At 38.4% G+C, this 14,517-nt stretch overlaps 1 long non-coding RNA gene across 1 annotated transcript; it reads right to left on the reverse strand.

Annotated features, from left to right (window-relative positions):
* Nucleotides 1-611: 611 nt before the first annotated feature.
* Nucleotides 612-13,948, reverse strand: LOC132342763 (uncharacterized). The gene is made up of 3 exons (XR_009491247.1): nucleotides 13,830-13,948; nucleotides 5,363-5,483; nucleotides 612-762 (listed from the first exon to the last, which is right to left on the reverse strand). It is a non-coding gene; the product is annotated as an uncharacterized lncRNA (long non-coding RNA).
* Nucleotides 13,949-14,517: the final 569 nt, after the last annotated feature.

Genomic DNA, 14,517 nt, shown 5'->3' on the forward strand with positions numbered 1-14,517 from the left:
ATTTCGTATAGGACCCTGGACCAATAGATATGTTTGGAGTCAATTTAATTAATAGTAATATTTAGTGTCAAGGAGTTTAAGGTCCTTGCTCAAGGCAACTGAGATCGGGATTTGAGATCAAAACTGATTTCTCCGCATAGAATGGCAATGGCTACAAGGAGACATCCTTTTCTCATCATATTCTTTTAATCTCTCTCCTGATTCCCCCCTCCTCCATCCACTCCTCTAACTATCTCTGTGTCCTTATCATCAAGAAGAGGACAAGGAAAGGAGAGGGGGAAAAAAAAAAAACAAACACCCTCACAGCCTAGATGTTATGTTTCCCTCCTTACTCCATTGATGCTGATGAGATAGGACAACCAATTATTCCAGAGGCCCTTAGATGGCATGAAACACAAAATCCTGGCTACCCAGCATGTCAATCAGCAGGATTAACCCTCGAGTGTCCAGGCTATCTTTATAGTGACAGCAATAAAAGAAGTAACTCTTCCCCATCAAAATCCTCAGCATGTAAGAAAAACAGTTTAACACTTAAATGTTTAAAAAGATAAAAATATAAGGACAATTAAAAAGGAGAGATGCGATGGTTTTAAAAAAATCATTGAAAAAAATAGAAGTCTTCAAATCTTTATACATTGTAAAGCACAAATAAGAAGCCATGAAATTCTTTTCCCAATTAGTGTTACAAACATGATTCAAACAGTCAGTGGTTTCTCAAAATGTAGTTCAAGGACAGTCTACTTCAAAATCATTCAGAGTGATCTGTAAAAAAAATACAGATTCTCATGTTACCATAAATGCTCTGTTTCAGAAGGTACCTTCTGGGACTATATATTTTTCAAGTTCCCAAGAGGATTACTGACTGCACAAAAGTAAAGGAACCTCAACTGTAGACAGGATGTCATATTTAGAAGTCAAAATTAGAGTGAGGTGTACTAACAAAGTAGGAACTTGGCCAAATGCTATACTTTGCCATCCATCCATACTGAGTTAAGTCTGAATTTGAGAGAACATATGGGGTTGGTAAAATATATTCTCTTTTGAACTTGCACATAAAAATCTGAAGCCAAGTTGGTGTTTGACCATGCCACAGGCCACAGCTGGGTGTCTGCAGTCTGTGTGATGCTTCAGCAAAACTCCACACAAAATATTTGATAAAATTTTATTAAAGTAGTGCAGAGATTAGTGACTTCTCTGCACACAAAGACTGAGAAGTGAGGTTATTCAAGCTTTTGGCTAAATTCTAAAGGTCAAAAACCACTTCCCTGTATAAGTGAATGCAATTCTCTTCTAAATTCTCCATCTTCTTTCAGATAAGGCTTTGGTTCCACATTAGCATTTCACTCAGAAATCATCCTTCCCACTTAAGAATTTGGAAACAAAACCCCTGTGAAAATGTGCCAGATGTAGCTTTTATCCCCCTCCTATGATTAATTTTGTTGTTGTTTTTTTGTTCCTTGACACAAAAGTTTGGGTGTCTAGAATATAGTATTTTCTTTTTAATGTGTAGGGAAACAACAAAACCCCCAGCTCTCTTTTCAGCCCCAGAAAAAGCACAGCCTGGGATAATACATTCATTGTCTTACAAAGGAAAAGTATTTGATGGTGTCTGAGGAATACAGAGTGCTGGAATGAAAATGAGGCTGCAAAGGAAATGGAATGAAAAATAGGTTTGTTGTGGTCACCCAGAAGCAAAACCTATCACACACAGTCACACAAGCCCACCTGAAACCTAGCAGCCACTTCATACCGATTTCTGACTCCAATAAAAATGGAACTTCAAGGGAATAAGACAAAGAGGAGTGGAAATGAAGCTGCCAAGGAAAATAGAACTGATTTTGCAAAGGTCAGTGCAATATAGGATTAGTTGGGACTAAGTGGATACTCCAGTGTAATTTGCAATATATTTCAACCCTTCAGAACAAGCATTTCTAGCTACTTTTAATACCAGCTCTGAGCCATGACTATCTAAATAGACAGTGGGCATTTAAGTTCACAAGACTTGATATTGCTTGTAAAAATGGAGCCCAGCAGAATTTGATTTTATTACCCGGCTTTTATTAGGCCCATAGCCAATGGCGATTTAAGTGTTGTGTCATATCTGCCAGTGTGCATGGAGGCATGGGGATTATTTGTAACAGAATTTAAGTCTAGGGGCCAAGTTCCTCAGCTGTAAGTATAGAATACTAATTCTTTCTTTTTCATTCCCTCTATCAGACCTATGACACTCACAGAGTCATCAGAGGAACTGGGACATGGATTCCAACTTTTTAATATAAAACAATAGAACTTAAGGATGATTAAGGGGTCAAACTTGCAGAGGCAGGGACAGGGGACTTCTTGGACATTTGCTGTTTTATTGACCCTTCAGGATTTACCTTATTCTTCCTGCTATTACTCTAACCTCCATTTGGGGAATGACAACATTGAATTTAATCTTGGTTGGAGGTATGTTCAATACCTCGCTTTAAAATCTCTAGATGCCATGCTCTCTTTGAAACTACAACAATAGTTGGGCATGGAGGCACATGTCCAGGCCAAGAACATTGGACGATGTCTTTTGCAACTCTGAATCTTGGACAAGAGACATAGGGGAGACTGGAGTTTGCTGCAGAAGCTTGCACCAGAATGTTCTCACACTCGAGCTTTGAAGCTGTTATTGCTCCCTGGGATCCTACTCGACTGGCCAGCTCTTCAGCTTTGTTTTCTTTCTTTGTCTATTTCTCAGTTTACAGCTGATATTTATCCCCCTGAATCAAGGTTCCCATACCTGTTCCATTCTGATTCGGGGTACTGCTAAGTTGACCAAGACCATTACTGAAACAGACTTTGGAGGCACATTTGTAAATTGTTCAATACCTTACTTAGCCCATTCATTCCTCTTGTCATCAATTCTGATTCCAGTTTCTTGGGACAAGTTGAGTATCTTTCCCAACTTGAACTCTTCTGCTTTCATTGATTTGAATCAAATTCAGGTGGGATTCCAGTCAGCAGCAAGTAGGAAAAAAAAAACAAAAACCTACTACAATGATTTTAAAAAGTAAGGGATCTATGTATTGTCCACAAAAATAAATATTAGAGCAAAAAAGCCTAGAGCTTGCATGGTGATTCACTGATGTCAACAATGGCTGTATTCTTTCTATTTTGTTCTACATCTATAGCACGTAGCTTTCTTCCCACTGCTTACTTGTCAATGGGTAACCCTCCAGGCACCCTGTTTAATTTAAAGGTAAGAAGAAGGAAAAAATGGCTCCCAGCTATATTGAAGTGAGAAGGTATTTTAACCAAGGAACACTCAGTTTAGTTCAGTTGTTCAGTAGTGTCCGACTCTTTGTGACCCCATGAACCGCAGCACGCCAGGCCTCCCTGTCTATCACCAACTGCCAGAGCTTGCTCAAACTCATGTCCATTGAGTCGGTGATGCCATCCAACTGTCTTCTTCTCCATCACCCTCTTCTCCTCCTGCCTTCAATCTTTCACAACATCAGATTATTTTCCAATGAGTCAGTTCTTCACATCAGGTGGCCAAAGTACTGGAGTTTCAGCTTCAGCATCAGTCCTTCCAATGAATATTCAGGACTGATTTCCTTTAGGATGGACTGGGTGGATTGCCTTGCAGTCCAAAGGACTCTCAAGAATCTTCTCCAACACCACACATTAAAAGCATCAATTCTTTGCCCCTCAGGTTTCTTTATAGTCCAACTCTCACATCCATACATGACTACTGGAAAAAACATAGCTTTGAATGGATGGACCTTTGTTGGCAAAGTAACTTCTCTGCTTTTTAACATGCTATCAAAGTTGGTCATAACTTTTCTTCCAAGGAGGAAGTGTCTTCTAATTTCATGGCTGCAGTCACCATCTGCAGTGATTTTGGAGCTCCAAAAAATAAAGTCTTTCACTGTTTCCATTGTCTCCCCATTTATTTGCTATGAAGTGATGGGACCAGATGCCATGATCATAGTTTTCTGAATGTTGAGCCTCAAGCAAACTTCTTTAACTCTCCTCTTTCACATTCATCCAGAGGCTCTTTAGTTCTCCTTCACTTTCTGCCATAGTTTGGTATCATCTGCATATCTGAGATGACAGGGTTATCTGAGGTTACTGATATTTCTCCTGGCAATCTTGATTCCAACTTGTGCTTCATCCAGTCCAGCATTTCTCATGATGTACTCTGCATATAAGTTGAATAAGCAGGGTGACAATTTACAGCCTTGATGTACTCCTTTCCCCATTTGGAACCAGTCTGTTGTTTCATGTCCAGTTCTAACTGTTGCTTCTTGATTTGCATACAGATTTCTCAAGAGGCAGGTCAGGTGGTCTGGTATTGCCATCTCTTGAATTTTCCAGTTTGTTGTAATCCACATGGTCAAAGGCTTTGGCATAGTCAATGAAGCAGAAGTAGATGTTTTTCTGGAACTCTCTTGCTTTTTCCATGATGCAACAGATGTTGGCAATTTGATCTCTGGTTCCTTTGCCTTTTCTAAATCCAGCTTGAACATGTGGAAGTTCATGGTTCATGTACTGTTGAAGCTTGGCTTGGAGAATTTTGAGCATTACTTTATTAGCATGTGAGACAGGTACAATTGTGAGGTAGTTTGAACATTCTTTGGGATTGGACTGAAAACTGACCTTTTCCAGTCCTGTGGCCACTGCTGAGTTTTCCAAATTTGCTGGCATATTGAGTGCAGCACTTTCACAGCATCATATTTTAGGATTTGAAATAGCTCAGCTGGAATTCCATCACCTCCACTAGCTTTGTTTATAGTGATGCTTCCTAAGGCCCACTTGACTTCACATTCCAGGATGTCCGGCTCTAGGTGAGTTATCACAGCATCGTGATTATCTGGGTCATGAAGATCTTTTTTGTATAGTTCTTCTGTGTATTCTTAGCACCTCTTCTTAATATCTTCTGCTTCTGTTAGGTCCATACCATTTCTGTCCTTTCTTGTGCCCATCTTTGCATGAACTGTTCCCTTGGTATCTCTAATATCCTTGAAGAGATCTCTAGTTTTTCCCATTCTATTGTTTTCCTCTATTTCTTTGCACTGATCACTGAGGAAGGCTTTCTTATCTCTCCTTGCTATTTTTTGGAACTCTGCATTCAAAGGGGTATATCTTTCCTTTTCTCCTTTGCCTTTTGCTTCTCTTCTTTTCAGGGCTATTTGTAAGGCCTCCTCAGACAACCATTTTGCCTTTTTGCATTTTTTTTTTCCTGGGGATGGTCTTAATCACTTCCTCCTGTACAATGTCTTGAACCTCTATCCACAGTTCTTCGGGCACTCTGTCTATCAGATCTAATCCCTTGAATCTATTTGTCACTCCTACTGTATAATCATAAGGGATTTGATTTAGGACATACCTGAATGGTCTAGTCATTTTCCCTACTCTTCAATTTAAGTCTGATTTTAGCAATAAGGAGTTCATGATCTGAGCCACAGTCAGCTCCCAGTCTTGTTTTTAGGAACAAGGAACACCATTGTCTTGAAAAAAAGAAAATGAGTTTTAGTTAGAAGAAGATAACAACAGGTTAGCCTTACAGATTCTGACTGAAAATTTTTACATTGCTCTCGTACTCCCATGCTGCTGTTGCTGCTGCTAAGTCGCATCAGTCGTGTCCGAATCTGTGCAACCCCATAGACGGCAGCCCAACAGGCTCCTCTGTCCCTGGGATTCTCCAGGCAAGAATACTGGAGTGGGTTGCCATTTCCTTCTCCAATGCATGAAAGTGAAAAGTGAAAGTGAAGTCGCTTAGTCATGTCCGACTCTTAGCGACCCCATGGACTGTAGCCTACCAGGCTCCTCCATCCATGGGATTTTCCAGGCAAGAGTACTGGAGTGGGGTGCCATTGCCTTCTCCGTCATTCCCCCATACTACCTATCAAATTGCCAACATCTGTTGGATCATAGAAAAAGCAACAGAATTCCAGAAAAACATCTACTTCTGCTTTACTGATGACGCCAAAGCCTTTGACTATATAGATCACAACAAACTGTGGAAGATTCTTCAAGAGATGGGAATACCAGACTGCCTTACTGCCTCCTGAAAAATCTGTATGCAGGTCAAGAAGCAACAGTTAAAACCGGATATGGAACAACAGACTGGTTCCAAGTCGGGAAAGGAGTATGTCAAGGCTGTATATCATCACCCTGGTTATTTAACTTATGTGCAGAGTATACCATGCAAAATGCCGGGCTGGATGAAGCATAAGCTGGAATCAAGATTGCCGGGAGAAATATCAATAACCTCAGATATGCAGATGACACCACCCTTATGGCAGAAAGGGAAGGAGAACTGTGGAGCCTCTCGATGAAAGTGAAAGAGGAGAGTGAAAAAGTTGGCTTAAAACTCAACATCCAAAAAACAAAGATCATGGCATCTGGTCCCATCCCTTCATGGCAAATAGATGGGGAAACAATGGAAACAGTGAGAGATTTTATTTTCTTGGGCTCCAAAAATCACTGCAGATCATGACTGCAGCCAAGAAATTAAAAGACACTTCCTCCTTGGAAGAAAAGTTATGACCAACCTTTACAGCATATTAAAAAGCAGAGACATAACTTGCCCGACAAAGGTCCATCCAGTCAAAGCTATGGTTTTTCCAGTAGTCATGTATGGATGTGAAAGTTGGACTATACAGAAAGCTAAGGGCCAAAGAATTGATGCTTTTGAAGTGTGGTGTTGGAGAAGACTCTTGAGACTCTGTTGGACTACAATCTACCCAGTCCATTGTAAAGTAAATCAGTCCTGAATATTCATTGGAAGAACTGATGCTAAAGCTGAAACTCCAGTACCCTGGCCACCTGATGTGAAGAACTGACTCATTAGAAAAGACCCTGATGCTGTGAAAGATTGAAGGCAGGAAGAGAAGAGGACAACAGAGGAGGAGATGGTGGATGGCATCACTAACTTGATGGACATGAGTTTGAGCAAGCTCTGGGAGTTGGTGATGGACAGGGAAGCCGTGCATGCTACAGCCCATGGGGACGCAAAGAGTCAGACATGACTAAGTGATTGAACTGACTCTCTGACTGACTATACTACCTACTTATGAAGTGACAGTCTTGCAAGTAATCTTTCCCTAGCATAGCCCCAATACCGCAAAACCCCGGTTATACACACACACCACACACTTCCTTTCCCGACCTCTTCTGATTTTCATTCTTGTGTTTCATTCATTAAGAGGCGCAAACAACAGGTCAAGCATTGTATTAACAGAGGCTGATAGCTTCCAGCTTATGTCATATACATACTATGGCAATTGCTTGCTAATATTTCTTCAGTGAGTGTCTTAGTCAACTCAGGCTGCCAAAACAAAACATGAAACTGGGAAGACTATAAACAACAGAAAATTTTTGCTCCAGTTCCAGAGGCTGTGAAGTACAAGGCCAAGGTGCCAGCAGATTTTGTGTCTAGTGACGGCCCTCTTCTTGGTTCATAGATGTCCATATTATCCCTGAGTCATTACTTGGCAGATGGGCAAGGGAGCCCTCATGAGTCCTTTTATAAGGGTTCTAATCCCATTCATGAGCACTCCATCCTCATGACCAATCATCTCCCAAACCCCCCACCTCCAAACCCCGTCACCTTGGGGGTTGGGTTTCAGCATATGAATTTGGAGGGTGAAAACAAACACTCATTCTTTAGCAGGTGGTAACTATACAGATGCCTCGTATTTTATGTGCTTCAGGCAGCTTCCTACACTGTTAATTATATGGCCTTCAAGAGCTGACCACTATGAGTTTGAATTCCAGGCAGAGTTAAGTGAAGTTAGGTAATTATTGATTTCTTTGAGATGCCATTTCTGTATCTGTAAAATGGGGCAAATACCCCCTACCATCAGGACTGTTGTCAGCTACAAATATACCTTGGCATATACCAGCACAATGCTGCACACAGATTGGGTTCCAAATACACCAAGACAAAAGTGACCAACTTCCTCAGAAGCTGCACAGTGAGTCATAGAGGCAAGGGCTTTCATCCATTCAAATCAGCTTAATCTGGCTAAATTTTACTAATGTACAGCGATTTAAATCTTCCATCATATTCCACAGAAGCATTTTTTGGCTTCCTGTGGAGCCATTTGTGTCTGCACTTAAAAATAACTCTTTGTATTTCTGTCTCCAGAACAAGGCTTTGAGCCTTGTATGGACTCATTATTTATCCACAGCATGTTACATAATGTCTGGTAAGTCGTAGCTCTTCCATGAATGTCTTTTGTGACTGACGTAAATATTCTATTCACAAATATTCTGCTGACAACAATACATTAAGCTTCTGTATATTCATATGTAAACAAATAATAAGAAAAAGGGTTCTATAGTATTGTAGTGAGGACTAAGTGAAAAAAATAAAAAGAGGCAAGTAAAATTCAAAGCATGGATTCTTGAACTAAAGTAATTGCTGCTTTTTCTTAGTTTTATTATTTTTTAAGCCAACACACCAAATGTATTTAATGTATAAATGGAATCTAACCATTTAACCATAATAGTGAAATATTAAAGTTTATCACTTATGCAAAATATTTACTGACCAATGTCAGTTTCTAAAAATATTTAGCATTTATGACTTTAAGGTGTCTCAGATGGGATCACAAATATTTCAAATGTGCCTTCCACATACACCCAAGCATCAGATGACCTGACCACGTATAGGTCCATCTAAGACGCTTACTCCTTGGAAAGAAAGTTATGACCAACCTAGATAGCATATTCAAAAGCAGAGACATTACTGTGCTAACAAAGGTCCATCTAGTCAAGGCTATGGTTTTTCCTGTGGTCATGTATGGATGTGAGAGTTGGACTGTGAAGAAGGCTGAGCGCTGAAGAATTTATGCTTTTGAACTGTGGTTTTGGAGAAGACTCTTGAGAATCCCTTGGACTGCAAGAACATCCAACCAGTCCATTCTAAAGGAGATCAGTCCTGGGTGTTCTTTGGAAGGAATGATGCTAAAGCTGAAACTCCAGTACTTTGGCCACCTCATGCGAAGGGTTGACTCATTGGAAAAGACTCTGATGCTGGGAGGGATTGGGGGCAGGAGGAGAAGGGGACGACAGAGGATGAGATGGCTGGATGGCATCACTGACTCGATGGACGTGAGTGTGAGTGAACTCCGGGAGTTGGTGATGGACAGGGAGGCCTGGCATGCTGCAATTCATGGGGTCGGCAAAGAGTCAGACATGACTGAGCGACTGAACTGAAGTGGACTGATTCCTTCTAATGTTCACAAGATCCAAAATCAATGAATACCAGAAGGTGAACTCTATCAAATTCTAGTTCCTTTTTAAGAAATTTAGGCATTTGAAGCATAACAAATCAAAACACATATCAAAAAAACGTGAAATATTTTGAATTACTTTTGCTTCGTATCTCCAGTAAAATTTCAGGGTAGGAAGAAAACTAGAATTTGTGAATTCCTATGATCGCTTTCCAAAACATACAATTAATTTAGCTAAGGTTATTTAGTCAACTCCTTTTATCTTTTAAGCTTTTTGGAATTGTATCCCTCTGGCTTGTGTAATCATAAATTCCAGTAGATCATGTGGTTTATTTAGGCAAATTCTGATTATTTCCCACTTTAAAATATTTATATCCTTTAACCCAATATTTCCACTTTTAAGAACTGATCCTGAAATAAATATCAGATATGCATATGCATATTTGTATTTTTAAAAAGTCTTTAAAATTATATTTTGTTTGCATCTATTTCTTCCACTACAATATATATATAATATTTGGAGAATTTTTAAGTAATTTATAGTGAGATCACAAGATGAATCACTATGCAGTGATTTGTGTTAAATATGTTTTTGAGTACTATTTTAATGAATTAGAAAAACCTTTATGATAGATTCAAACAAAAAAAGCAAATGTACATTTTAGTTTCAATTATGCTATATATGTCATTTTCCATTGATTGCATAGGAAAAATACTAAAAGGACATATACTGTAATATTAACTGTGATTATAATTTTTAAATTGATAGAATTATGACTGATATTAATTTTATATGCTTTTTTGCAGTTTTTACAATGAGTAGGTATTACTTTCACAATAAGAGAAGTAAACGTTTTTAATGACACTGATTGGTTAGTTTCATAATGAACATATTAAAATAAATTTCCTTTTTTCCCAAAGGCCTTATAGAAAATAGAGTGTATAAAAGGTAGATAGAAGCTTCTATATTATAAACTGATGAAAGTTCAAGTGACAGAAGTTCAAACTATCTCTAGATAAAACATTATTTGACAAAAGTCACATGATTATTTTTCCCAAACAAGACTTGCAAAAAGATCTCTTATCTTTCCTATGATCATGTGTAAGATAAACAATATATTGTCTTGGATATTTTTTACTATATTAAATATTATTTTCTAGAATGTGTAGATTTTGCACTTAGTATCAGAGATTACTGTTTTTGGACATCAATTGCTATTTTTATATCAATACTGAGACAGTGCTCAACCTGCAGGAATCTTTAATTGCTCTTGAGCTTTTTACAACCCTCTCTCTAATACAAGGTCTGGAATTCATTTTCGTGCTGGAGTTTTGTTGTGCAGTCTCGGGTGGCCTTTTGCCACGGCCATTACTTACCACTTTTACTCATCTCTCTATTTCTGATTTTATTCCTTTTGGACTTGATTTCTTGCTGTTCCTGACACCTGCTCCAGCCTGATAAACTGACAGCTCCAATAGTAAATCTTGCCCTGATGCTTTCCTTTCCCGGGGATGGAAAATGGTGTGTGCCAATGCGTTATAACACTTTAGCAAACATCAGGAATCCTGTCCCTTCCACTTTGGAACTCCATTGTTTAGAAATAAACACCCTGTTCCCTTTGTCTGATAAACTTTGCCCCATATGACCCTTCCTCCTCTCAGCTGGCTGACTTTCAGCCTTCCAACAAGCTTAATTCAGGTGACATCCTCTCAAGGCAGCCACCCTGACACCCTCCCCAGGAAAATCCAGAGACCTGTCCAAAGCCTAGGTTATATGGTCTGCTTTATGTTTTTATAGCTCTCTGTGCTCCATTTCATCTACTATTGCTACTATAACCACTTCTAAATATTTGTCTGTCTCACACTTAAACTTTTTTATTGGAATGTAGTTGCTTTACAATGTGTTATTTTCTGCTGTACAGCAAAGTGAATTAGCCATAAATATACATATATCCCCTCTCTCTTGGATTTTCTTCCCATCTAGGTCACCACAGAGCATTACGTAGATTTTCCTGTGCTATGTAGTAGGTTTTCATTAGTTATCTATTTTATACATAGTAGTGTAAATCCCATGGACAGAGGGGCCTGGTAGGCTGCAGTCCATGGGGTCGCTAAGGGTCGGACATGACTGAGCGACTTCACTTTCACTTTTCACTTTCATGCATTGGAGAAGGAAATGGCAACCCACTCCAGTGTTCTTGCCTGGAGAATCCCAGGGAAGGGGAAGCCTGGTGGGCTGCTGTCTATGGAGTCGCACAGAGTCGGACACGACTGAAACGACTTAGCAGCAGCAGCAGCAGGAGTGTATATTTATCAGTCTCAGTATCCCAATTCATACCAGCTCCCTCTTTTCCCCCTTGGTGCCCATGTCTTTGTTCTCTGTGTCTGTGTCTCTATTTCTGCTCTGCAAATATGACTAACGATTGTTTTCTCTTTTTCTCCACTTCATATGCAGCAAATATTCAATGAGCATTTATGGAATAAATGGTCTTTGAATGAAATAAGCAGAATAGACAAAGACCAAGGGATATCGACCCCAGGAGATTTACTCCCAGAAAAAGTGCAGATCTCAAATGTGATAAAGCAAACACTAATTCAGAATACTCTAAAAGCAGTGATGCAAATGAAACATCTAAAGCGCGTCTGTGTGTGCAGCTCTCCGTACACTTCCTGTGCACAGTGACACTCTCCTTGGCAGACGCACCTGCATTGGACTCTGACATTGCCCATGAATATTCTGATTATAAAATCCCGGCTTTTAGGAACCAGATGTCCTTAGCAGATTTTACTCAATTGAAGTTTTCGATTTAGTTCTCCTTTGAAAGTTTCAGTGCTGAATTACCATGAGTATTTCTAGCTGGGGGTATTTGAGGTCTATAATTTAGTTAGAGATGGAGGACACCATTTGGTATAGGTGATAAGTTCCTGATTTCAGGTTTCATAAAACATTGTCACCTGTTTCTTTGTTCCCCTATTTTTCTTTCAAGATCAAGACAAATATATAAATGATTCTGACAGCAATTTTTCCTTATCGCTATAAAATTATTTTACCCCTTTGAACACTGACCAGCTTTCTCTTCAATAATTTGAATGGGGCAGATTCACATTTTAATAATGTTTTCTACAGGAAATAGTACCAGGATGATTATAACTGGGATAATCTTCCCTAGATCCTACTGAAGATGAGATTTTCATTTGGTATATGCCACATTTAGAAATATGTGTTTTCAGAATAAAATTAGCATTTGGTTATTAAATACAATTCAAATTGTAGAGAAAACTGGGAATAAGTAAAAATATACATTCATAGCCCCACCATGCATATTTCATTGTTATTAATATTTTAAGTTATTTATTCTATTTTTTTAATTCTGGAGATCTTTGTATACATAAAATTTTAATGTATTTACTTAGCATTGTATATGCTGGGTGTAAAATCCAACTCAGCTGCCTGCTACCTGCATGACATTAATTTTCTTAATTGTGTAAACTACCCATGACTCTGTTTCCTTGTCTGTAACACAGGAATCATAGTAATGATGACTTCATAGATTTTTAAATAGTCCATGAGTCAAAATAAGTTGTACACTTGTAATAGACTTTTCTTAAGGAAAATTAGGACAATAATAATAATAATAAGTAAGTATAATAACAATTTAGGTCATTTTGCATGCATGCTAAGTCACTACAGTCATGTCCAACTGTAAGTGGCTCTATGGCCTGTAGCCCACCAGGCTCTTCTGTTCATGGGATTCCCCAGTCATGAATACTGGAGTGGGTTGCCATGCCCTCCTCCAGAGGATCTTCCCAACCCAGAGATCGAACCCGCATCTCTTACATCTCCTGCATTGACAGGTGAGTTTTTACCATGACTGCCACCCGAGAAGCTCCTTAGGTCATTTTAATACTTGTTAATTGCCACACGCTGCTCCAGATACATTTTTCCTCCTCAGGAGAAGAAAGATAGTATAATGTTATGGGAATATTTCATTGTTTTTAAGTAGCAGATTCATGGAGGACCTAACTCCACTATTTTGGAAGTCCTATCTCACCAACAGCATTTAAATGTTTCCAAAATCTTTAATCGCTTCTGTTCCAGAATTAAAGATAGGCTTTTACCAGGACTTCTCACTCTGTTTCCCAAATATATGTTATATCTAACTTACTTTAAAGGAAGGTATTAATTATTTACATGCACAACAAAATCTGGACTTGGAAATGAGTAACACTGATTTATAAAACTAGTAATTTGATCTATTGGTCATGAGTCACAGATGAGTATGTGAATAGAAGTTTGGCTGATATGTGTGATGATTTGTCATTTTTGTTCTCAGACTTTGAAAAATAAGTGCTAGTATTTAGGTAGATGCTGAAGATTTTGAGTAGATGCTGGTTTTCTATATAGCCAGTGGCATCATTGTAATATCACTATTGGAAAGTTAATGTTGACAAACATTTTATGCCTCTTAAACTTTCATCATCTTTCTTATAAAATGGAAATTTGGTAATTGACTTTTTATTAGACATATATTTTATTTTCTAGGTTATTAATTCCAAGATAACTATTTTTAATAAGCTCTAAAAGTGTGATTCATTAATAATATGGCTTACCTGGTGGCTCAACGGTAAAGAATCCACCTGCAAGCAGGAGACCCCAGTTCGATTTCTGGATAAGGAAGATCCACTGGAGAAGGGAACGGCTACCCACGCCAGTATTCTGGCCTGGAGAATTCCATGGACTGTACAGTCCATGAGGTCACAAAGAGTCGGACATGATTGAGTAACTTTCACTTTCACTTTCAAAAATGTGATTCATTAATAATATATGTAAATACTTGTATGTGATCTAAAATTTACAAAACTACTGACAATTAATCATTTTTGACCAAACTCTTGCCTCCAAAAAAGTACTTTCATATGGTCTGCAACATATGATAAGTCACCAAACCACTAAGGAAAGGATATTGTTCATAGTTTTAACATAAGCTATCAGGCAAAAATACAGTCTTTATTTCTCAAATACATTTTACACATAATGCTTTTGCAAGGGAGATGTTGATTACATTGCAACTGGAAAGATATAGAAAAAGAAAAATGTATGTAACTGGTTGTTATTCAATATAACCAAATTGAGAGAACTCTGTTTTTGAGACATATATCTCATACACTATTAAGCAAAAACATGGCAAAAAATTGACCTACAAAATGTAGGTCTCAAAATCCATCCAAGCTTACTTTAATTCATTAATAAATGATATTATCTAAAAAAAGATCAGAGCCAAATGCTAAGCCATACAAC

The sequence above is a fragment of the Bos taurus genome, chromosome 18, assembly GCF_002263795.3.
Source record: "Bos taurus isolate L1 Dominette 01449 registration number 42190680 breed Hereford chromosome 18, ARS-UCD2.0, whole genome shotgun sequence".
NCBI lineage: Eukaryota > Metazoa > Chordata > Mammalia > Artiodactyla > Bovidae > Bos > Bos taurus.